The 24,797-nt window shown below is 46.4% G+C and overlaps 1 long non-coding RNA gene across 1 annotated transcript in view; it reads left to right on the forward strand.

The window, feature by feature from the left end:
• Positions 1-390: 390 nt before the first annotated feature.
• The window catches only part of LOC144272194 (uncharacterized), a 128,781-nt gene continuing 104,374 nt past the window's right edge, over positions 391-24,797 (forward strand). The window contains exon 1 of the long non-coding RNA XR_013347506.1: positions 391-435. This is a non-coding gene — a long non-coding RNA (uncharacterized LOC144272194). The remainder of the gene's footprint in view (positions 436-24,797) is intronic.

A 24,797-nucleotide genomic window follows, 5' to 3' on the forward strand; every position in this document is an offset into this window, starting at 1 on the left:
TTCTACTTTCTGCAAGCATAGCAATATAGCAGGCATTTAGCTGCTGAAGTAAAACTTGCATTGTTATCATGGCAGTGGAGGATCTCCTGGGGTAGGCATAAAGAATGATGGAGGCAGAAATTGCTACATGGTAACACGTATGGAAGCAAGCTGGAGACATCTGGTGAATTGAACAAGAAAGGTGAAGAAGAATTAGGTGGTAAGAAATGCTGGTCACAGAAATGGCTGGCTGGCCTTGGAAAGCTGTTTGTGATGCAGCTGGGGTACTTGGAACTGCAGAGGAAGGTGCTGGCTGGGGAAAAGGGAGCACTATGAAAAAATAAGCATTGCTTCTTTAAATTTCTCTTCTCACAAGCTGCAGTTGCAGATAGCAGCAGGCTTTAGGCCTGCGGAGTTTCCCTGTGAGCAGCAAGTCACAACAGCAGGAATCATGAGGTACTTGGATAAGTTAAATTTCTCTTTCTCTCTCGTTCTTTCATGCTCATCACCAGGTTTTTTTTGGTACCTGAACCTCTTTAAGGAAGACTCAGGAAGCTTGACAATAGCAAAGGTGAGGTTTATGCCCCTCGCTCTTGCACAGAGCTCTCATTCTTCCTTACTTCTCCTCTCTCCCCTCTCCCTCTTTGCCCAGGGCATCCTGGGAATTGTAGTTCCTAGACTCAAAGCTAGGAACCACCTAGGGAAAAACCACAACTACTTCAGTTTATATCTGCACCTCGCTGGACACAACACCAAGGCGTGTCCGGTGTTGCCACTGTGGAGAATTGGTACTGCTTGACTGTAAATCGCTTTCTGGTGCATAAATCTATTTAAATACTGGAAGATCCCAAACCCCTCACAGCCACAACCCACAAATTGATAATGGATGTGAAAAGCAAAAGCACTGTAATGTTCTTGTGTTCCCACATTGTATTGAAGTGCTTGAGGCTGGCTTGCTTGTTTTAGGATTGGTTGTGGACCAGCCTGGTCCGTAAGGTACCTGAGTAGCCTAAGGGCTGATGTAAAATACCAGCTGCCATGGCCCCAACGAGCCATTCAGGCAGGCAAGGATTGCCAAAGCATTAAGGTGCTCTAGCTATGCATGTCTTTCTTGTTAGACATCTTGGGTGAGGATACCTTAGATAACACAGAAATACTCCTTGTGCTTGGCAATCAACAGTAGCAAGTACCAGGTTACTGGCATGAAGCAGATTGAATCAGGTTGAAGATCTGCCCTTAAGTTCTTTCCTTCATGAGTGCTTAGAACCTCGGCATTGCAAAACCTGCATGGTATTCTCAGGTTAGTAGCAACATGCAGTGACCCGTCACTTATTCATAGTTAAATGTGCTAGGGGTATTTCAGCTTTCAGTTTCATCCCTCAGTGTGCATTCAGCTGTTGCTGAGTATTAGCCATTCCTCAGGTAACTTTCTTCTTAAGAACATAAAGAGCTTTATGCACATGAAGAAATAGTATTCCTGTTTATACATGGGGAAACTTGGGCATGGCAGCTAACCTCTGCTTCCCCAGGGGGCCTCTAATTTGTGTGTACAGCTTCTGAAGTCTTACTGCATTTGAAAATCTAGCCTGAATAGGTCTCAGTGATTTTAACTGGATTTCTGGGTGCTCAAGGCTTTGGAAACAATGTCCAGTGTTTTGGATTTTAGGATCCCAAAATTAGAAGCCACTTGGGCAAGTTCGCTGCCAAGGTTTCAAAAGCCAAGAACAAAATTATCTAACTCAGGGTTATTACCTCTAATTATTAAATACATTGGGGATCGGCGAGTTTCCTAGGGTTGGGATGTGATACTGCAGAAAGCACTGTCCTGTGGAGGCCAGAGTTGAGTTGCTGGGAGGTACCTTTGAAGGTTTACTTGGGTGGATTTGTCATACTAAGAGGGCAGACAATACTTATCATATCTGGTTTCTGGCTGTCCCCTGAGACAAGCAGCCATGCTAGGAGGCTAAAGGAAACATCGGAGTTGAGATGGCTGAGACTGAGCAGAGGCTGGGGAGGTAACATGGGGCAGGCAGCAAGAGTCTGTCTGAGAGCTACAAGGAGGTGCTGGGGAGATTGGAAGAGACTTATTCAATATGTGTGGCGGGGAGGTGTCCTGCTATGTGGTTGGAGGAGAGAGGCTGTAGATGAGTTTACTGTTGCAAAAGAGGCACGACTGCAAACATCAGTTTGTGCTTACCAGTTTAACGCTGCAGTTGAATGATTAATGCTTAGAAAGTGGAACGTACCTTGTTCACATCTATTTATCACAGGGATTCCTGTATCGAAGTACTGCTGCCCTTCAAATGGAGCAATGTTTTGATCACATTCTGGAGTGACTGGCCAAATATTTGTTTATAAATCAGACATGCAGGAAGTGAGTGAGCTTCCATTTGTGTAAATTGGTGGTTCTCAACTTTACATACCACAATCCCATTCATAAAGCTTGGTAACCCACCTCTTATCTAGCACTGAAGAGGACCTGATCAGTTAATGGGAGATGTTAATACATCACTACATTTAAATAACCATGCTGACTTAAAGTAATGCTGGGTTACAACTTGGACGAAAACAAGAACTTGAAGCAGTTTGGATTGATGTCCATAGATATTTTTAGCTTTTAGGCTGCTTTAAACCCAGCCCAAACTGGTAGTTTGGTTTTGCCTCCTTTATAGGAACTGAACTTGGCAGACTGTTCCTAGAGGATACATGTCCACCTGATAAAACCACCAGGTAGGTGGCACTAATGACAAAGGTGTCCAGCAGAGAAGATAACTGAGTGGGCATGGACAAAGGGTTTGCTGAGAGTAAGGAGGCTTGCACTGATGTGACTACACTGGTGAAGTTACACCCATACAAACCCCTAATGTAGATGCCATATTGGTGCCCATCACAGCAATGACAAAAGTGTAAGCCTTTAACCTGGTGCAGCTCATCTACGCTGAAGGCTTGTGCCAGTGAAACCACATGACAAATCAAGCAGGTCTCCCAGGCACTGAAGCACTTCAGGAGGGTTAGGAAGCTCACACTTATTGCCTGAGCTGTACCTGGTACAAACATAGATACAAGAATCTACTGTAGTTGATCCTGACAATTTCCTTGACTTTGAACTTGGCTTCCCTTGAACGCCTTTTGAAAATAATTATAGGTCCCTAAAATAAAACACACGATTCTTTGTTTGAAGCACTTGATACATGAGCAAGTCATGAGAACAAAGCTTACCGGAGCTCTGAAAATGCTCAAGACGTGGCTCATGCTTCTTAGCCTTTTTTGACCTGTTTTTCTGGCATGGGAATAATAAGCTTCAGCTTTTTGTATCTATCCTGTTTTCTTCCTGTGGAATTCTCAGCAAATAGCCTGGGTTGGAAGCTACACAATTGCAGTCTGTGAAATGAGAATGGGTTGGGAGCCACAGTGACATGATGCAAAACAGGAAAATAACTTTGGTAATGAAAAGATCTCTGTTAATGCATTCAGGCTATTTATAGCTTTGATAGTGGGAGCTCTCCTGCAGAGTCTTTCCATAGAAAGATATTAGCTCAAAATTGGGCTTAAAGTCACAAGCAGCTTAAAAGGAATCTTTCTATTTATAGAGTTTCTTGTTTTCACTAGTTGGTGTTACTGTGGAATTTTTCTCTTTGCTGTCTTTGTGTCTAATTCTGTACTGCAGGGCAAACTCTGTTCCCAATGTATCTTTCATATTGAAACCAGTATTTGAACAAATTGAAATGGGTGAAGGAAACAATTAGCTGATCAGTGACTTCTGTAGCAGTAGCCTGGGTACGTGAAGGGCATATGCCTGTCAGGGTAGCAGTGTAGCTTACTATTTCTGTCATGGGGCATGAACTGATGTTAAGGCTGCTCATGCATGAAGTAACTTGTTAAAATAATGGTGCCATTGCTTATAGCTGTTGTGTGCTTGTGCAGTGGCATACAAGCTCACATTGTTGCCATAACTCTAGTGGCTTCTGTAGAGTTGGCAGACTGCCTTCAATAAACGCTAACAAATCTGTGCTTAGTTGGTCAGTGACCTACTGAAAAAGCAAAGAAGCCCTGACCAACCTCCAAAGGATTGAGGCTTGGGTTTGGATCTTAATCAAAGCTCTAGTATCTTGCCTGCTAAACTACGCTAACCTCCCCAGTAATGCCCCATGATTTTCCAACAGCCTAGACACCCTTACCTTGGTATAATAAAAAGGTAGAACACTTCTCTGCTCCAGCCATGGCAGACTGACCCTCTGCATCTCTCAAACTTTGAGAGGGCAGCTGGCTAGCCTAGTCAATGTCCTCCAACTTTGAGGGTAAGTCTTCAGGCTCACTCCTCCCAAAAATTGACATCTTCTAGGGTGTGGATGGCCTATGTACTCAGCAGTAGGACCCTTAATAGTTCTCTGGGGTCTGCACTGGCTGCAGAAAGCTCTTCTCCCAGAGTGGAGATTGGTGTTGAAGTACTGAAATGTTTAATTACTGATTGGAAAATCATAATCCAAACAGCATAGAACCTTAAAGCTTCAGTTCAGGTTTGAGGTTCTTGGTCAAGGCTAAGAATCTGCCACTTTACCTGTTGCTAGTGGTGGAGAATTGGGGCTTGTCTAACAGCGAGTTGCTCCAATTTTGCTTCTGCTGGTTTAAACTTCTGCACACCAATGTGTGGACTTGGCTTTACCAGGGCAAGCTTACCGGATGTAATTTATGAGTGCAATCTAAACAGATAAACTGGTGCAAAACTGTGTGGTCACTATTACATTGGTTAACACAACTTAAGTAAAAAGAAAAGGAGTACTTGTGGCACGTTAGAGACTAACCAATTTATTTGAGCATAAACTTTCGTGAGCTACAGCTCACTTCATCAGATGCATACTGTGGAAAGGTTAGAAGATCTTATATACACACAAAGCATGAAAAAATACCTCCTCCCACCCCAATCTCCTGCTGGTAATAGCTTATCTAAAGTGATCACTCTCCTTACAATGTGTATGATAATCAAGGTGGGCCATTTCCAGCACAAATCCAGAGTTTAACAAGAACGTCGGGGGGGGGGGGGGGTAGGAAAAAACAAGGGGAAATTTTTTTCCTCCGCGCCCCCCCCCCCCCCGACATTCTTGTTAAACCCTGGATTTGTGCTGGAAATGGCCCATCTTGATTATCATACACATTGTAAGGAGAGTGATCACTTTAGATAAGCTATTACCAGCAGGAGAGTGGGGTGGGAGGAGGTATTTCTTCATGCTTTGTGTGTATATAAGATCTTCTAAACTTTCCACAGTATGCATCCGATGAAGTGAGCTGTAGCTCACGAAAGCTTATGCTCAAATAAATTGGTTAGTCTCTAAGGTGCCACAAGTACTCCTTTTCTTTTTGCGAATACAGACTAACACGGCTGTTACTCTGACAACTTAACTAAACGTGTATCAATACCAAGTTGAACCAGGTAAGCTATGGGTGTTACCAGGCTTTAATGCTGATGAAACCAAACACCCAGCCAAAATGTGGCTTTAACAATAGGGAGTGTTGAGGCAGACAGGCTTTCTGATGTGGTGGGAATGCACACAGGGATAACTACTGCAGCATGAATACGGACCCTTGACTTGGATGTGCAGGAGGTGTGGGAGGAAAAGGGGGACACGTACCTGGTTCATATGGACTGTGAGGAGGCAGCCTCTCATTTCATCACATGTCTAAATGTGCATAGTATTGCCAACCCCTGGTGTCAGACAAAATATCAGGCCCCCAAAAGTCACAAGTGGCTGAAAAATGATTTTCCTAAAAGTGTCTGCGTGGTTTTTTGCCTGCTGAGTTCAAACTGTTGTGGGGGCATTTGGGTAACACTTTCTAGCTTCTCCATAACCATGAGGGCTAGTAACTTTTAGTTAAAGGGAAATCCACAGTTCTCCCAATTGCAGGATTCCAGAAATGCCAAATTTTGGAAGACTTGTGATAAAATCACAAGTGTTTGCAACACTGCGGATAGGTATATTGAGTCTGGCTTTTAAAAGGAAAAAGTTTTACTTCTAACAGTGAAGCAGGTCCTAAATACCCATGACAGTAAACAAAATGTCTTTACTCATTGAACAAGAACAGAACAGATCCTTTTTAGAAATTATGTAACACAAGTTCCCTCTGCATATAGATCTAACCACTATCAAACCCCACCCTCTGTAGCAACTTATCCAAATTCTTATGACTGGATAGCTACTCCTTTTTAGGAGAACTGAAGCATTTCAAAGTACATCTTGTACTTGGCGGTCCCGGCTGCCGTCTCTTGTATAGATGCTCATAAATTCTGATTCTACATATTGAAACAGCCAGCCTGGCGTTACTTGATGTAAATCATCTCGTAAAATAAGACTATTTTAGTTTTTTTTGTATGGTAGTAAGTGTGTGAATGGAACACCATTATGCTCCAAATTATCCAAAGTAAGTGCTTGTTAGTGAGGACTTGAGAAATCAGCTAGAAGATGGAAGAATGAATCTTTTTACAAGCAGGCCATTGCAATGTCTTCCCTAGTGTACACTTGTAGAACTGCAGACACTATAATAAAACTTAATGCAGTTCAGTTGTCAACATGACAAACTAGCTGCTATTCATAACTTGTTAAGAGAGCTCAAATTAAAATAGACCTGAAAACTTAGCACAGGCGAAACATGTCGTGACATTCGTAGAAATTTGACTTGCAAGTAAAGATTAAAGACTTGATATGGGGAAAAATTCTGATACTGGGAATGTGTAAATCATTTTTACTATGATCGGAAATCTCAACACTCTCTCTCACAGTGCCATTGTGTCCATCTCCCTACAAAAATTAAGGGCTAGAAAATCCATGCACTGCAAGGATTTCCTTCCATTGAGGTATGAACTTCAAGAGCGGCACTTGGGTGGCTTGTTAACTTGTAGTACAGCAGCTCCAGTCACTGTCTTCCAGCTAAGCACTATTGCATGTATTGAAAAGGGCTGTGCTGCAAAGGTCTTAGCAGCTTGGGATTGTAGTGAAAAGGTGCAGTGCCAGTGTGAGATGGAGATGAGGAATTAGTGTGAGATGGAGATGAGGAATTTGGTGCCTCACTTTCAACTCTTTGACAATTTTCAAGTCAATGCAACTGATAGGCTGGTTTTATGGCTATGGAATGTCATTAGTCAAAGCAGGCAATCCATTATCCTGATCTGAGCATGTAAGACAGCGTGGCTGAAGCTGCAGTAATAGTTATACAGTGCATTTTCCTTAACCTCCACTTCCATGCCAACTTCGAGCTTCAGACCACATCATAAATGTTCCAGATGCTGGAGGACAGACACTGTTAGGGTACTTTCAAAGTCTTCTAACTGTAAACCTCCAATGTGTAAAAATGCAACTCCATGCTTAAAACATGGTTTTGGCATAATTAAAAAAAAAAACGTGCTTGGGTTTGCCGGTTTCAAGCCAGAGTTTGTGTCCTTTTTGATCACCTTAGCACAGCAAATAGAAAAAGACTGCTGCTTGGCAATAGCTCCGTGTATGACTTGAAAACACGCCATTTTACTCCTTCCTTCAGTTCCCACAGCACTTTCTAGGCCCATTTGGATAATTTCTTTCTCAAAGATCCCCTCTGGGATTGTAGAGCAAGAGCCATGCTGGCCTACAGATCGGGAGAGTAGGACAAAAAAGGTACAGCAACCCCTGCTCATCAGTAGAAGAGTTGAGTGCTCCCAATGTGGTTTGGCCCAAACAGTGTCTAAATTCAAGGCACTCCCTTGTGTATAAAGTAGTAGACAACTGAGAATTAATTCGCTAAACCAGATAAGTGAGAAGTGTTATTGGGAAAAATCAGCTGGGAATCTGAACAAATGCATATGGGAAGACACTTCCAGGAACTCTGTCATCTGAGCACATATATGTTTTATACTAGGCTCAGCCAAGCTGTGCTTGTTATGCTGTAATGTTAACGCCAAAAATAAGCACACTTTCTTGTGGGCATGGTGAAAAAAAATCACTTTTCAAGAAGCCTTCTAGATTAATTGGTGGTGGATTTCTCTATAATAGACTATGGTAAGCTGCTGGCTTAAGATCTACGATGAAACCAGCAGCCAAGTATTTGTGGAACCCAAAAATGCCTGGTTTTCAAGAAAGCTATTACCTTCCCCTAAACTCTCTGCTGCAGTTGCAATAAGCAGGCTATCTCTATTGTCATGTGTACTAGCATGTTTTTTTATCTCTTAATACTGTTAGTCAATTTCAGTAATACTTAATTGTGTGTTTTGGTAAATTGTCCTTCCAGCAAGACCTAGTACTGCTGGACCTCAAGTGGGTCTCATGAGCAGATGTAGGCCTGGTCCAAACACTTCTGAAATTGGATCCAGCTACAAACGTCTTCCAGTAGCTCCTTTCTAGTTTTCAAAAGTGAGTAAGCCACTTAGCCTCATAAGTGTCCACGTCCATTGTTGAAAGCAGGACTTAGGCTCCAGCATCAGTCAGACCCTCTTGAAAAATGTAATCTATATGTCTAATAGTGGTTGCCAATGGCATTTTCAACTACCTAATAGGTCAGCTTTGACAGTGCTTCACCAGCAGTAAGGACATGGTGCTAGACCCACAGCCATGAAGCTATACAATCTTGTGCTGAGGCCAACCTCATGAGATCCTTTTAGCAATTTATTGGACTTGTCAGTTAATGTCCCTGAACTCTCATACAATAGTCTAATGCAATGTTTGCTCTGTAGAATGAGGTGAGCTCTTCCCACATATTGAGTTAAGAACATTGATTCAATTAAACTCGTTGTCTGAACATGGCTATCACTAAGTGCTCTGCCTATCTGTATTAGATACTGTAGAATCGAGACACGATAGAAACTGCAGATGCACTTTCAAATCCAATTCATAACAGCCTCTGCCTGCTGTGGTGAAAGCTATTAGTTGAACTTGAACTCCTGTTTCAGAAACTCTTACACCATTCATTTACTGTCATTGAGTGTCATTAGCTGAAGCTTAGGGCCCCTTGGGTGATTTTTTTTCTTGCTAAATATACCAAATGGTATTTTGGGCAATGCTTCAGGAAACTCTGAGGTTATCTTTAATCTCTTTGAGGCAGCATTTTGAGTCATTCAGCCACTGTAGCTCAGCTAAAATTTACTCTGCAGTGACAGTGTTGTACCATTCGGTTCATAAGTCACTATCCTTCAGAGTTCAAAAAAGAATGAAAGGACTCAAATCCCAAGGTTTTGTTGGAAGTTAGAGTTTGGAAAAATGCCTGTGGCTTTGCAGACTCTTTAGCTGCAAGATTTATGGGCTGTAGTGTGGTGACTTCAGCTCAGCGTTGAGAAGATAGTTGATAGCTTCAGGCATCTTGTTTTACACATGAAGCTTCACAAATGAGTGAACAAACATGAAAAAGATGATTGCTCATAGCTTTTCTAGCAACATAAGAATAGCACCTAAAGCTAGAGACTGCTTAAAAGTACGGATTCATGAGAAAGCTTCGTGTTCCAGTAGTTGGAGAAGAAAGGCAAGTCAGGCTTCTTGGGTTGTTCTGGGTCTGCCTCTGAACTGCTGAGAGGAAGTGCCTTCACCTCCTAGGGCCTTTTCTGCAAAAGCCTTGTTCTGAAACGTACCCTCAGCCCACTGGTAATACTGGTGTAGCTCCTTGGAAGGTAGCAACAATGGGAGCATGAATTTAAAGAGCACCAGAAGCTCTGTGGTATTTTTGCAGCCGTGTTGTGTAAACCTGTTCAGATTAAGTTTGGGCAGCATGACTGCTAACACACCCCAGTGGCCACCTATAGCCTCATGTATGCTACTATCATTAACCGTTATTCCCAGTGGTGGACTTCAGTGGCTGGGGATACTGTAGAAACAAGTGCAGTAGGATTGAGTGCAATTCTGAATTACTTGCACTGCTGTACAACAGGTTTGAATTAATATCTTGTAAATGAATGTTCTCATTCAGAACAACGTTTCATATCAGTAGTGAATTAGGGATCCAATTGAATAATTTAGTTACATAGGAACCACTGAGCCATCTGGCTTACTCAATTAGGGAAGAGCTCTCTGTACACTGAAGGCTGGTTAAGTCAGAAAGTTCTCATGTCTAAAGCCCTTCACAAACTTCATCCATTTACTGTATGTGCACTTAAATGTACTATTTGTCTATGCACGTTAAGGTTTTACGCTGCTGCAGATTATTGCATCCAAGAGCCTCCTACATAAAATCAGTAGTCAAGTTCCTGAATGCTGCATGGGATCTCTGCTCAGTGAACCAGTTTAGTTCTCCTGTCTCCAATGGATTTCTTCCAATCGAGTATCTAGATTAAAATGAGAATAGGGCCAAGATAGTGCATTAGACACTTACTATTCATTACACAAACTAAAATAGTTTCCTCTTTTCCTCTCCCAGTATTGGATGGGGTGGGGGAAACCTTGTTAAAGAAAAATATAGCAGGCCAAGACTCTAGAGAGTTAATGCGTAAAGGGAAATAGCTTGTTTTACAAGAACTGTAAGTGTAGGGGGCAACATGGAGGAAAGTGCAAAAGATGGGAGAGGAATCAAACCAAGGGTGCTCCTCACCTTGCAGATTAAGTCTCAAATGCTTGGCACATTTCTATTGGACCCTCAGTAACACTCAAGCTTGTTAATAATTTCCCCAAGTCTGAGGCTGAAGTCTAACTTAGTCTCAACTCCAGTATCTTAAAAGGCTACTAGGAGCATTGGTCTGATCAAGTATGGGAGTTCCTATGTTCTTAATTCTTAAGGGTTTTCTTCTGACAAGAACCTCTTTTCTAGATTTAGCCCAAGCATAATTTTTTTCCCAAGAGTTCTAAACCTAAAGATGTTGGGTTAGAATAAAGCTCCTCCTTATGGTGTTTATATGTATTTGTATGAAATGTTGCCTTACTGAATCTCTGTTAAGAGGCAGGCAGGGGAGCATGAGTCCGGGAACAGCAGACCATTGTATCTTCCTTTTTTTTTTTTTTTACAATGGGAGTGGAAGGCTCGGAACTGCCTCTGAGATCTGTCCTGCCAATAAGCTGCCACGTTCTGCTGACAATTGTTTTCCTGTGCACAAGCACCATCAGGGCTTTGAGTTAGAGAGGGCACAAATGTCAAGTGCTCTTCATTTATGCAATAACCATTGTAAATGAACAAAGCACCATGTGGCAAAATGGGTAACTGCTTCATGTCCTTTTTAGATCAGCTGATAACTTACTAGTGGGTTCTGTAGCAATTTCCAAGTCACTGGCAGCATGGTTTATATAATACAAAGAACTAAGTGGTAGGTAACTACAAGGCTATATAATACCATCAAGGGGTTTCTGATATTATGAAACATACTCAAGTGTCACCAGAAATCCCATGAGGGTATCAAACTTACTTTACAATTTTTTTGTACCCAATATGTAGATTGGATGTTGAAAAGGGAAATTCCCTCCTGTACAGAGGTCTCCATGCACATTGCCATCTGCTCTCTTGCTTCATCTGTTTCCTAAAGTGTTTAATCACTGCAGTATGAATGTCTGCCCCCACCGCCACTCAGTGAGGGGCATCTCCAGTGTAAGTTGCTGAGGAAGAAAGTACCATAGTAGCTTCCAGTTCAGCACTGTCTGAGTCATGTTTAACAGGCGATGGGCAAAAGCAAGAAAAAGGTTTGGGAGTAGGGAGAGACATGAAAGTGGCTGCTCTAAAGCCAGCACCAAACTTACCTTGGAAATAGTGGAATATAAAATCTGGTCCTTAACTGGGTTTGCTGGAAGAGCAGGGAACCAGAATGGGAACTTTTCTGAACTCTCCATAGAAGGCATTACATGTCTAATTGCCCAGAAGCTTTCATCCAAGTTTGTCAGGTGGTGAAGAAGTTGGGTACATGGGTAGAAACCAAAAGCAGCTTTAGAGTGACCCACCCTCAGAAATGATTCTGGTTGTTTGTAATGTCCTAACCCCATAACTTCCTATAGAGTAGTCCTGCAGAAACAAGATAATGTAAATAGAACCAGGCACTTCTCCCTCATTCTCAAGACACTTGACCTCCATGCTCCATTTTCCAGTGGCAACTGGCTAATGAGTCCTTAATCTTGCATTGCACCCAAATGAACATACATATTTTCTTTATAAATGAGTCTGCTCTAAATTTACTCTGCTTCTACATGGGTTACTATACTCCACCTTTATGTGCAAATTTCCCCTGTAAGGAAAGAGTTACTGCTGGAGTACTTGCAAGATATGTAACTTAATGTGACCTGTGTCAGCCTACACAGTTCTCCAGGGCTATAATCTGACTCAGTGACAGTACTTTCCTGAGCAGTCTTTTTTTTCCTCTCCCTCTTTGCCAAAGAAGTGAGTGCCAGTAAACTAGGCCTGAAAGTGTGCATTAAAGACAGGGATGTTATCTGGAAACTCTCAGAGGCTAACCCTGGTCTCAAACTCTCTGATCCTCAACATGAAGGCTGGCTCTCCTGTGAGCCAGCTGAGAACTAAGCTTAAACTACTTTGTAGAGGCTCTTTCCCATTCTGGCTGAGGGTTATGCTGAATCGGTGAGTGAGGATTTGAACTTTTTTTGAACTTAAGCATCTAAAACTCAACTGTCTACATTGAAGCCTGAAGCTTCAGGAAGGCCTTTTCCTAGTCAAAGGAGAGAAGGCTGGTGGGGCTGCAGAAGACAGATCACTAAGGAAACTTTAAAGGGTAAACTACATGGAGCCATCACTTGGAAGCAAATGTTTTTTCTGAGTGAGGTTACTTTTATAATTAGCAGCACTACTAAGAAATGCACAGCTCTTCACTGAGGGGCAAACTGACTTAACAATGCTGCATATTCACAGCTCTCCCAAAACACGTGAGAACTGCAGCTGAGACAACTCACTGGGCTGCCTCATGTGTATCCAAGCTTTCTCAGTCTCAGATGATCTTCAGCAAGACAGTGCCACAGTTTGTTTGGTTAAGATGACACACGGCCTGACGTTACCATTGCCCCTTTGTGTCAGTTTGTGGATGCCAATCCTCTATTACACAGCAGTAGAAAGGGAAATGGCTTGAAAAGAAGCCTTCGTTCCGGTGTATTCTGTTGGGACATAGTGTCCAACACTTGCTGTTGGAATCCCAGCCAAAGTTCCAACTGCAATGCCTTTAAACAGCGCCTGATGTGACTCACATTAAATGGAGCTACACCAGGGGTGAATGTGGCCCAGAGATTCTCATGTCAGTGGCATCACTGTAAAATCAGTATGAGATCTGGGTAAGCTGCCCCCCAGACTCCAGTCTGACTAGAAATACATCCGTTAATTAGATTGCAAGGCTTAGTATGACGATCTCCAAACTTTAGGCATGGCTGTTGTTCTGTTCTCCGCTATACTGGAGTAAAACCGGCTTAACATTGACTTCGGTGGGCTTCTGTCTTGCACAGGTGTAACAGCAGAATCAGACAACTACATCCTCTGTTATGCATCCAGCATATGTACCTTACTTAGGGTTAAGAGTTCTTTGGAGAGACTAGGACAAACACGGGTGTCAGAATTACAGCTTTGTATTAATACTGGAATCACAGTTGATAAGGCACAAATACCTTCATGCTTCTGCCCCTACCTCTGCATAAACACTTGGCTCTCAACATTTCCAGATTACTGTACCCCATTCAGGAGTCTGATTTGTCTTGCATACCCCAAGTTTCACTTCACTTAAACTATTTGCTTACAAAATCAGACATAAAAATAAGTGTCACCGCACACTATTACTGAAAAATTGCTTGCTTTCTCATTTACCATATAATAAAATCAATATATTGTACTTTTTTAGTGTACAGTATATAGAGTAGTATAAAAAAGTCATTGTGTATGAAATTTTAGTTTGTACTGGCTTCACTAGTGCTTTCTATGTAGCCTGTTAAACTAGGTGCAAATCTAGATGAATTGAGGTATCCCCGGGAGATCTCTGCATACCCCCCAGGGTACACGTACTCCTGGTTGAGAACCACTCCTTTAAAAAAATTGCTTGTACATGAATCTGTCACAATGCTGCACTATTATGCCAGCATTGTCTTTAGAACTATGCTGAACTTTCAGGTGTAAATGTCAGCTGGATTCAGTGTCCACTGATTTTAAAGGAGTTGACCTGGATTTATAATTATCTAAGTAAGACTAATAAAATGCCTGTATATACATTTATTAATGTGCTAACCTGTTCCCTGCAGCAGGGAAGGAATGGGAATAAACAGTTGCCGAGTAAGCCCCTTTGCTAGTTATCAGGTGCTTATTCTCCAAAAATCTCTTGATTGCTATTTCTCTTGGTTGAAAGTGAACAATGTTTCTTACTAGAAAGTGCCTATGTTGCACATAGGAGCTCGCAGCTTTCCTTGCTGGTTATAATAACATTGCTTCATTAACAGGGAGAGGCAGCTGCCAGCAAGGAAGTCAGTGAGGGTCCTGGGACTCCAGAACCTGCTCCCTGTTGTCTGAACAGTCACTCTGAACTTCCAAGACCCCCCTGTAAAGTGAAAAGGATGCAGGTATGTCCCTGGCTGAGGTAAATTTGATTAAGTCTGCAAGCAGGCAGTTAATGTATTTGCGTGTTTGTATGAATTCAACTTGCACTAACTAATCAGTGAAGGAGATTTCAAAATCTTCAGAGCTTTTGTGTGAGTGCTCTTCTTTTCAATGTAAGATTTTTCTCTGAAGCTCTTCAGAGCTTGGTGGACTTAAGCTAAAAAGTGAAGGGAACTGGACGGGGACACCAAGCAGAGAACCCCGGACAGTGCCCGCTGCTCCTCAAAGGTGTCGAGGGAGCCAGCGGACGCCGCCCAGAGGAACTCTGCCCGGACTGAGGAGTGGAAATCGGCCCCACATTCCCAGGAAACCCCGTCGGACAACCTCCTCTCCCTGGTTTTGTAGGTGGCCATTTTGGCCAGGGCTAGAGAAGGTTGACAAGGAGGTCCCGCGACTTTGTGGGGCCACAGATAGGGAGTGCATATATGAACAGGTGAGGGGAAAAGTACAACCAAAAACATAAGAACAGAGCTAAAAGGAGCAGGAATAGGGGCTGCAACTTGGCGCACTCCAGGTACATGTGCGCCCGGGTCTCCCTCATACCGCAAAAGGGGCAGGTGTCCAGGAGGGGAGTAAACTGCACCAAGTACACGCCCGTGCTCACGGCTCCGTGAAGGAGCTGCCAGCTGATGTCCCCGGCGGGCCTCAGGACCAGGGTGGAATATAGGCTGGCCCACAGGGACTCCTCACCCTCCAGAGGTGGCAGGAGGTCCCGCCACTTCATGACGAGGCGGGACGCAAGGGTGAGGACATGAAGAGTGTGGAACACGAGTGTGTACAGATGTTTTCTTGGTGCGGTCTGGAACCGAACCAGCTGCAAGTCGTGCAGCCTGCTTGCAGTAAAGGGGTGGGATGGCCAGGCAGGTCCATGGGGCAGGGGCCCGATGAAAAGGTTTGGAGGGCCTAGGGTGTCGGGTGGGTGGGGCGTGCCCTCTTGCAGGATCCGGTAGAGGAAAACCCAAGCAATGGGCAGTGAAGTGGCCCTCACGTCCTGAAGTACGCGCCGGGGAGTACGAGGTCTGGAGAGTCCCATTCGCTGAGCGAGCATCAGGGGATCCAGCCAGTCTCCCCAGTCATAGTCCAGGAGGTCTCCGACTCTGGTGACTTCTGCTAGGACCAACCTCTGGCGCACCCAGGGAGACTCCACCACCTGCACATGGAGCTGGGGGTTGTGTAGCAGGGGCTCTGCGAGGAGATCCTCCCCCTCAGTGGCCGCCACGGACCTGGTGGCCGAAACCAATCTCCAGGACCAGAGGAGGTCCTGGTACAAGACTGGCAGCCCTGAGAGGTCTCGCGGAAGACCTCTCAGATGGAGATAAAGGAGCTGCCGGTCATATCAGAGCCCTCGGAAGTGGCGCAGGAAGGCGTGCGCTAGTACTCTCCATGCCGGACTACCTGTACCATAAAGGAGCCTCTTCAGGGCCTGGAGGTGGAAGACGTGGACCTGAGTGCACAGGCACTTAAGGCCCTGTCTTCCCTCCTCCAGGGGCAGGTGGAGGACCCCTGCAGAGACCCAGTGCAGTCCTGGCCAGAAGAACTCCAGAATCGACGTCTGGAGTGTGAAAGGGTGGTCTATTGGGATCCAGGAAGTGGGCGGGCGGAGCTCGTCCACTACGAAAGGAGCCCCCCCCAGCCTAAGGGGGAGATCCACAGGGCCTGGAGAGCCGACTAATTACGGGGGACAACTAATGAAAAACAGGGACGGGAGTGCGGTCAAAACCGTAACAAAAGATTGGTGAGGAGCCGGAATAGGGGCTGCAACCTGGCGCACTCCAGATAGACGTGCGCCAGGGTTTCCCTCACGCTGCAAAAGGGGCAGGTGTCTGGAATCGGGGTGAACCGCGCCAAATACACGCCCGTGCTCAAGGCCCCGTGAAGGAGCCGCCAACTGATATCCCCGGCGGGCCTCGGCACTAAGGTGGAATAGAGGCTGGCCCACCGGGGCTCCTCACCCTCTAGAGGTGGCAGGAGGTCCCGCCACTTTGTGTCAGGGCGGGACGCGAGGGTGAGGACATGAAGGGTGTGGAGCACGAGCGTGTAGAGATGTCGTTTTGGCGCGGTCTGAAACCAGACCGGCTGCAGTTCGCGCAGCCAGCTCACGGTAAAGGGGCGGGGGTGTCGGTTGGGTCCACGGGGCAGGGGCCCGATGAAAAGGTCTGGAGGGCCTGGGGTGGAGGGTGGGCGGGGCGCGCCCTCTCGCAGGACCCGGTCGAGGTAAACCCGAGCAGCGGGTGGCAAAGCGGCCCTCACCTCCTGAAGTACGCGCAGGGCAGTACGTGGTCTGGAGAGCCCCATGCGCTGAGCGAGCGTCAGGGGATCCAGCCAGTCACCCCGGGCGTAGTCCAGAAGGTCTCCGACTCTGGTGACTTCCGCCAGGACCAACCTCTGGCGCACCGAGGGGGACTCCGCCGCCTGCACACGGAGCCGGGGGTTGTGTAGCAGGGGCTCCGCGAGGAGGTCTTCCCCCACGGAGGCCGCCACGGACCTGGTCGCTGTGAACAGTTTCCAGGTCCAGAGGAGGTCCTGGTAGAAGACCGGCAGCCCGGAGAGGTCTCGCGGAAGACCCCTCGGGTGGAGATAAAGGAGCTGCCGGTCATATCGGAGCCCTTGGAGGCGGCGCAGGAAGGCGTGCGCCAATACGCTCCACGCCGGACTACCTGCACCATAAAGGAGCCGTTGCAGGGCCTGGAGGCGGAAGACATGGACCTGAGTGCGGAGACACTTCAGGCCCTGCCCTCCCTCCTCCAGGTGCAGATGGAGAACCCCTGCAGAGACCCAGTGCAGTCCTGACCAGAAGAACTCCAGAATCGACGTCTGGAGTGTGAAAGGGTGGTCTATTGGGATCCAGGAAGTGGGCGGGCGGAGCTCGTCCACTACGAAAGGAGCCCCCCCCAGCCTAAGGGGGAGATCCACAGGGCCTGGAGAGCCGACTAATTACGGGGGACAACTAATGAAAAACAGGGACGGGAGTGCGGTCAAAGGGTCAAACAAAGGGAACTGGACGGGGACACCGAGCAGAGAACCCCGGACAGCGCCCACCGCTCCTCAAAGGCGTCAAAGGAGTCAGTGGACGCCACCCAGAGGAACTCCGCTCGGAGGCGTGAACGGACAGAGGATCGGAAAGAGGCCCCGCAGTCGCAGGAGACTCCATCGGCCAACCTCCTCACCCTGGTTTTATAGATGGCCGCTTTAGCCAGGGCCAGGAGGAGGTTGACCAGGAGGTCCCGCGACTTAGTGGGGCCACGGACAGGGAGTGCGTAGATAAGAAGGTGAGGAGAAAAGTGCAACCAAAACCGTAACAAAAGATTGGTGAGGAGCCGGAATAGGGGCTGCAACCTGGCGCACTCCAAATAGACGTGCGCCAGGGTTTCCCTCACGCCGCAAAAGGGGCAGGTGTCTGGAGTCGGGGTGAACCGCGCCAAATACACGCCCGTGCTCACGGCCCCGTGAAGGAGCCGCCAACTGATATCCCCGGCGGGCCTCGGCACTAAGGTGGAATAGAGGCTGGCCCACCGGGGCTCCTCACCCTCTAGAGGTGGCAGGAGGTTCCGCCACTTTGTGTCAGGGCGGGACGCGAGGGTGAGGACATGAAGGGTGTGGAGCACGAGCGTGTAGAGATGTCGTTTTGGCGCGGTCTGAAACCGGACCGGCTGCAGTTCGCGCAGCCGGCTCACGGTAAAGGGGCGGGGGGGTCGGTCGGGTCCACGGGGCAGGGGCCCGATGAAAAGGTCCGGAGGGCCTGGGGTGGAGGGTGGGTGGGGCGCGCCCTCTCGCAGGACCCGGTCGAGGTAAACCCGAGCAGCGGGCGGCAAATCGGCCCTCACCTCCTGAAGTACGCGCAGGGCAGTACGTGGTCTGGAGAGCCCCATGCGCTGAGCGAGCGTCAGGGGATCCAGCCAGTCACCCCGGGCATAGTCCAGGAGGTCTCCGACTCTGGTGACTTCCGCCAGGACCAACCTCTGGCGCACCGAGGGGGACTCCGCCGCCTGCACACGGAGCTGGGGGTTGTGTAGCAGGGTCTCCGCGAGGAGGTCTTCCCCCACGGAGGCCGCCACGGACCTGGTCGCTGCGAACAGTTTCCAGGTCCGGAGGAGGTCCTGGTAGAAGACCGGCAGCCCGGAGAGGTCTCGCGGAAGACCCCTCGGGTGGAGATAAAGGAGCTGCCGGTCATATCGGAGCTCTCGGAGGCGGCGCAGGAAGGCGTGCGCCAATACGCTCCACGCCGGACTACCTGCACCATAAAGGAGCCTCTGCAGGGCCTGGAGGCGGAAGACATGGACCTGAGTGCGGAGACACTTCAGGCCCTGCCCTCCCTCCTCCAGGGGCAGATGGAGAACCCCTGCAGAGACCCAGTGCAGTCCTGACCAGAAGAACTCCAGAATCGACGTCTGGAGTGTGAAAGGGTGGTGGAAGGCTGGTATATTAGCCCTAGAATGATAAAGGCCCTTTCCGCCTGTAAGCTGAAAAGATGTTATACCTTAATTGGACTCAGGTGTCCCTAGTTGACCTAAGGGCTGCCTGAGACCTTTTAAAACTTCCTCCTGTCGTGAGAGGTGGGAAGAGAGACAAGCTGCTGCAGGGCTAGTGGCAGCAGGGAAGAGGACTGCTCTCCTCCCTACAGGGGAAGCTAAAGAACTGACTGCCTGTTTAGGCAAAGGACTGGCATCCCAGGGCCTGTAACAAAGCCACCCCCCTCAGAGTGGGGGTAGGGAAAGGTAGTCCCCTTGGTTTAGTGTTGGAATTGGTTTCTTTTTCTTTGGCAGAGGGGCACTCCTTGGGCCTGCCCTGAGGCCATGGGTGCTGGAACTAGAGGTGCTTGGATGCTGCGAGTGGTTTCCACCATATACTGGGTTCACAGTTTGGTTCAGTGTCACTCAACGCCCCTACTATACAAATTGTTCCACTGCCCCTGCCTGGAAAATACTGGGAAATAACGCCCCCCGCCCCCGGGCCGTGGGGTGGGGGGGAAGAGAGTAAATACCATCCACAGTGGGGCTGACTTACTCCAGGCCCTCACTACTAGATGGGGAAGCACTGACTCCATTGAGGTGGAGGAGTTGCCTTGCCACAATACCATGTGCAGGAACCTGCTCCCTTAAATAGCCTGTTGTGAGCAGTGCTCTGCAGTCATGCAAAGTACAGACAATCTCAAAAGCGCCCCTTCTGTTACCAGTGTGCAGATCCCCTGTGTTCACCGAGTCCCTCGTTACCTATGAATTTACAAGGAGTCCTGTCTCTAGGTGATGCAATCATGCAGAAGTAATAGTCTCTCTCCAGTCAGTTTGAAGTTAGACACCAGCTGCTAACATTCTGTAGTGCAGGCAGGGAAGTGAACTGTGAAACTAGTGAGAGCAAGTGGGATGGATAGTCACTCAGTGAGCCAACAGCAGAGCAGGAAACTGAAGTAAAGATTCTCAGAGCATGAATTGAAGCTTTTCTTCTGTATCGAGGCAAACTCACCACTATTGCAGAAATGTTTTATTATCTCTAAAGTGATAACATGACAGAGTTCTGTTTAATGGGGGAAATGGAAAAGGATGCAAATCGAAGGGCAGAAGGGGATTAACTTGGAGGTTTCTGTTGGGTTGGGTTTTGTAGAAATGTCTTGAGGGACTCAAATGCAAACAGGGTAGTGGCTTAGTTAATTGGGGTGGGGAAGAAGGCATGGGAATGGGAGAGGATGAGGCTTGCACCAAAGGCAGCACAGATATTGGGAGAAAAGTGTTGCAATAAGATGAGATCAGGTGTGAAAAGCCAAGTTGTGTAGCATATGGATTATCAATATCCATTGTAGGCTATATCTTAATAGTGATTCATGGGTATGTCTCCTTATTTATGATCCTACACATCTTTTCCCTTTCCATTGGGACTCCACTAGTTTACCAATGTTTTTCTTCGATTTCTATCTCTTTCCATACAAGTCAGAGCAGAACAAATGAGGAGTTGCCACCAGCAGGTGCTCTACAGTTTCAGATCCTTGATGTAGGAGGCAAGAGGCATAAATTTGGAGTGGGGAGTAAGTGGAAAGAGGTGGGGTGGGTGGGACCTGCATGAAAAGGATAATATTGGCAGCCACACTTTGGATGGATTGGAGGTACAGGATTGGGGAGGCCAGAGGAGGTGGCTGTGATCAAGACACATGGTCAGGATACGGGAAAATAGTAGTCATCAAGTCACAGGGTACATGGATAGATAAGTTGTGGCAGAAGCAGTCATAGGAGAATTTGGGCACTGCTTGACAGGTGGAATGAGGAGTCGGATTCTCAGCTACAAGCCAATGCCTTGAGGAGAATGGTTTTGACAAATGTTATTAATGAGGGAATTAGGAAAGCTTAGGAGAGGTACTCCTGGGGGAATTCTGTGCCTAAAATTTCTGCACACAATATTTTAAAATTCTACATTATTTTATTTGTCAAAAACACAATATAATTATGCCAATTTATGTTATTTTGGTAATTTATTTCAAAATACCCATCAGCAAGTATGTCTTTAATATAGACAACAAAAAAGATTCCAAAAATGTTTGACAAATAGATGCCTTACTAGGCATATTAATACAGAACTTTCAGTAATCCATTTAAACTACAATACAGGAACATATTTCCTGCACCCCTCAGAAGCAGTGCAAAGGCTTGGGAGAGTCAGGGGTAACAGGAATTGAGGGAGAGGGAAGTAATTGCTGGGCAGGAGCATGGGAGGGAGAAGTATGAAACAGGATTTTTTGGGGAGGAGGCATTGTAAGGGAGTATTCCCCCATGCAGACCCTGCCTGACCACTAGTCTCTCCCATTGTCAGGCACATCTGCCCCGTCCTTGCACCCCCATTCAGCCAGGCATATCTGTACATGTTCCCATGTGTCCCTATACCCTTACTCAGCCAGGGATAGCTGCTTCTATTGCCATGTGGCCAGCACCCTGACTCCCATTCAGCCGCTGGCTCAATACGGTCACCCCACAAGCTCCTGTGCCCTGCCCCAGCCTCTCTCCCAGCAGCCCTGTGTGCCCTGATCTGTCCCTCCAGTATTCCATGCCTCCTCACCTGGCCTCACAGGCCGGGTACTTTGAGGAAGTACTAATACCACAGGATCAAGCCTCCTTACAAGACATTTACATCTACCGCTGGTGGGCAAAAGGTGTAATTGTAACTTCCCTTCGCCTTCCTGTCAGAATCGATTATTATGAGTGGGGTGGAGAATCTGCAGGGGACATTAATTTTCTGCTTGCGCAGTGGTACAAAATTCCCCCTGGAGTAGAGAGGGGTAGTTAATTTTTTGTCAAGGTCCAGACTCTACAGAAAACAAGTAAATAGAAATTTTGGGGTCTGTTCAAAAGTTTCTAGCAGTCTAGATTTGGCCTGTGGTGTGCTTATTGACTACCTCTGGTTTAGGAGCTTGGGTGTGGCCATTAAGTTAGACATCCAGGAAGAAATTTGGAAGAGGAGATGAGAAGCTAGAAAGAGGGACAGGTCAGGAGGAAAGGAATAGGCTGGAGTTAGGTATACAGGTAATACTGAAGTGAAATGAGTGGATGAAGCATTCCAAAGGGTGCAGAGACCATAAGAAGGGCCATACTGGGTCATACCAATGGTCCATCTAGCCCAGTATTGTCTTCTGACAGTGGCTAATGCCAGGTGGTTCAGAGGGAAGGAACAGAACAGGCAATCAGACACTTTTGGCAATCGACACTTCATTCTGGGACAGTTCCTCAGATGTCACTTAAAAAGAATTGCTCAGGTGTAGGAATCTCCCTCACATCCTCTGCAGTGAAATCTGATTAAAAGAATTTATTTAGTTTCTCCACAATGACCTTGTCTTCCCTGTGTGCTCCTTTCACATCTCAATTGTCCAGTGGTCCCACTGATTGTTTGGGGCCTGCTTCTGATGTACTTAAACAAACTACAACAAAAAACACAGCACAAAAAAAAAAAACAAAAAACAAAAAACCACAACTTTTGCTGTTCACTTTTCTCTTCCTGGCTGCTCTTCAGACTCTTTTTTTTGTTTGCTAGTTGTAGTTAAACTCTAGCAAGGCAAGTGTTAATGCTCCTTTCTATTTTCCTCAGTAGGATTTAACTTCCTATTCTGAAAGGATGCCTTTTGGCCTCTAACCACCTCTTTTACTTTGTTTAACCATGGTGGAATTTTCTTTCTCGTCATCTACCTATCTTTAATTTGGGGTATACATTTACTTTGAGCCTCTTTTATGGTCTTTTAAATATATTTTCATGCAGCTTGCAGACATTTCACTTTTGTGACTGTTCCTTTTAATTTGTTTAACTAGCTTCCTCATTTTCGTGTGGTTCTCCTTTCTGAAGTTAAATGCTACTGTTGTGGGCTTCTTTGGTATTTTACCCCCAACAAGGATATTAAATTAGAGTACATTATGGTAGCTATTACCAAGCAGTTCAGCTATATTCACCTCCTGGTCCTGGTCCTGTGCTCCACTTAGGACTAAATCAAGAATTCTATCCTCTTGTGGGTTCCAGGACAAGCTATTCCAAGAAGCAATCGTTAATGGTGTTTAGACCATCATGGAGAGGGGAGGAGGCTGAACTACCAAGGAAGACATGATTCAGCTACTGGACCAGTATAACTAGGAATGCCAAGGGAGGAAAGGATTCCATGGAAGAGCAATCAATGGTGTAGAAAATGCTGGAGGTCATGGAGCACAAGGATGGAGGGAAGGCATGTGGGAGGCAGTAGTCACTGTCTAAGGATGTGGATGTGGCTGTGAAAATTAGGGGTCACTGGGAGGTGGTCCCCCTAGGCTGCAGGGACAGTTGGAGTGCAATGCAGGCTTTTGTTTCTATTGACACTTACATGCATAACTGTTAAATTCAAGCTTCAGTTGCTTTTATGCCAAGAACAGAAAGCTCTGAGATAGGTCAGGAAGCGAGACCATGATGGGAGCAGTTTTGGAGGAAAAGAGGGAGATAGGGTGGCCCAAGGTGAAGTTTTTTTCTGTTTGAAGATGTGGGATTCTGCAGCATGCTTGCATTGTGGTGGGGGAAGAGCCAACTTTCTTGATTGTAGTAGAAATAGTGGTGGTTCTCCAGTGCCTCCCACTAGGTGCAGATGATTCAGTGCAGGGCTGGTACTGAATCACACTTGAAAGGTGCCCGACTTCATGCAAAATGATGGAAGTGGCTAACTGAGCCCTTAGGCCTCACCTACCCCTAAAACTTAGGTTGAAATCTAAGTCCTGGTATAGATACTGTTAGGCTGATGAAAGAATTCAATCAGCCTAGCTACCACATCTGTAGTTAATCCATCCCCTGAAGCAATGGGGGCAGGGGAGAGAGGGAACTCTTCTGTCCCTGAAGTAAGTGACTACACTAGAGTGCTACCATGGCATAGCTGGAATGCCATAGTTGTGCTTCTGAAGCATCTGCACTGTAAACAAGCCCTTAGTATAGCTGCTGCCCCTGTATTTAATCACTAATAGCTTGGTAGGACCTGAGTGCTCTTTTGCATTTTATATAGTGGCTTTCATCCAGTTTCTCAAACTGCTTTAGCAAGGCGCAGCAATTCTTGATATCCCTGCCTGTTTCTTAAATGAGTGTGTCAAGGTTCCTCCCCCACTCTGAACTCTAGGGTACAGATGTGGGGACCTGCATGAAAAACCTCCTAAGCTTATCTTTACCAGCTTAGGTCAAAACTTCCCCAAGGTACAAAATATTCCACCCGTTGTCCTTGGACTGGCCGCTACCACCACCAAACTAATACTGGTTACTGGGGAAGAGCTGTTTGGACGCGTCCTTCCCCCCAAAATACTTCCCAAAACCTTGCACCCCACTTCCTGGACAAGGTTTGGTAAAAAGCCTCACCAATTTGCCTAGGTGACTACAGACCCAGACCCTTGGATCTTAAGAACAATGAACAATCCTCCCAACACTTGCACCCCCCCTTTCCTGGGAAATGTTGGATAAAAAGCCTCACCAATTTGCATAGGTGACCACAGACCCAAACCCTTGGATCTGAGAACAATGAAAAAGCATTCAGTTTTTTACAAGAAGACTTTTAATAAAAAATAGAAGTAAATAGAAATAAAGAAATCCCCCCTGTAAAATTAGGATGGTAGATATCTTACAGGGTAATTAGATTCAAAAACATAGAGAACCCCTCTAGGCAAAACCTTAAGTTACAAAAAAGACACACAGACAGAAATAGTTATTCTATTCAGCACAATTCTTTTCTCAGCCATTTAAAGAAATCATAATCTAACACATACCTAGCTAGATTACTTACTAAAAGTTCTAAGACTCCATTCCTGGTCTATCCCTGGCCAAGACCAGCATAAGACAGACACACAGACCCTTTG

This window comes from Eretmochelys imbricata, chromosome 11 (genome assembly GCF_965152235.1).
Source record: "Eretmochelys imbricata isolate rEreImb1 chromosome 11, rEreImb1.hap1, whole genome shotgun sequence".
Taxonomy (NCBI): domain Eukaryota; kingdom Metazoa; phylum Chordata; order Testudines; family Cheloniidae; genus Eretmochelys; species Eretmochelys imbricata.